A 1433-nucleotide genomic window follows, 5' to 3' on the forward strand; every position below is an offset into this window, starting at 1 on the left:
GCTTTCAAGGGCCTATGTGATTGCATTGGACCCACCCAGATAATCCAGGATAATCCATCCCTATCCTAAAGTCTACAGCCTAATTCTATCTTCAAAATGGAATTTTAAAAAGGAACGTTCACAGGTTCCAGGGACATCTTGGTGTGGAAATCTTTGGGGAGCTGTTAACCTGCCTACCTCAGAGCATCTGCATGGGAGTCGCCAAGCACAAGGTGAAGACATCATACTCATGGGAAGGGGTGTGTAGCCTTGGCATGGAGGTGTCAGAGCCCAAGCAGGGTTGGGGGGCACGCAGCCATGCATGGGGTGGGCCAGCACAGGATGGGCACGGCGTGCATGGGTACGGGGTACATCGTGCGGGAGGAAGGCTCAGCACCAGGTGTTGGAGCCCAAGCAGAGTGAGGAGGGACCCACATAGGGGCAGGGCACAGCATGGGGACTCGCCTGATGTGGATGGTGGAGCCCAAATGGGGTTTATGTGTGCAGGGTGGGAGTGGCCTGTTGTCCGAGTTACGGGGCAGCAGAGAAGGGAGGTGGGTTGCATACAGGGACAATCAAGTAGGCAAAATAAGTAACTATATTAAAGATGGTGGAAGCTGGTTTCTCACTTCCTGAAAGGAGTTACAGAAATGGAAAGGAAGAAAACTGGAATGAACTCTGCCCACGGAGAGGACCTGGGAGAAGCGACACCCCGATAGCAATGAGCACACCTAGCACCCAGATCTTTGCTTCCAAATGCCACTCTCCACTAAGCAGGGTTGATCCCAGGGCTGGGCAGCTGAGGGACAAGATGAACCTGAAGTACGTAGTGCCAGAAAGCAAGGGAGTGCCCGAAGAATGACAGGGACACATCAAAAGGACACAGAAGCCAGCCTCTAGGGGTCAAATCGGGGACAATTTGAGCATCAGAATAATTGACAATGGAGCACCCACCAGCCTCTCCGCAGAGAAAAGACCAGTGTTTCATGGCAAAGGCAAAGGAGTGTAGCTAGGTCAGCATACTCCATCACTGCTCCTGAGGAAGCAACGGTTAAGCACTCAGCTGCTAACCAAACGGTTGGCAGTCTGAACCCACCCAGCGGCTCTGTGAGAGACCTGGTGATCTGCTCCCATAAAGAGCACAGCCTAGCAAAGCCTATGGGGCAGTTCTACCCTGTCACATGGGGTCACTGTGAGTCAGAATCAACCCGACGGCACACGACAACATATAACCTTTTGAATAAAAATAGGTTAAGTATGAGCCCAAACTGATAACGTGAAAATTGAAAGTTTAATGAGAAATGTGATAGAGTTTCAAAGTACCTCCCCACAAAATGTGCCTTTAATGGCAAAGAGAAAGAGCAGCCTCACAGTGGAGCAGCACAGCAGACACCACCTCAAGTATCAAAGTGAATGTCATCAGTAATGAACATATCAAAAGTATGTGCCACCCA

The sequence above is a fragment of the Trichechus manatus genome, unplaced genomic scaffold (assembly GCF_000243295.1).
Source record: "Trichechus manatus latirostris isolate Lorelei unplaced genomic scaffold, TriManLat1.0 scaffold00045, whole genome shotgun sequence".
Classification (NCBI taxonomy): domain Eukaryota; kingdom Metazoa; phylum Chordata; class Mammalia; order Sirenia; family Trichechidae; genus Trichechus; species Trichechus manatus.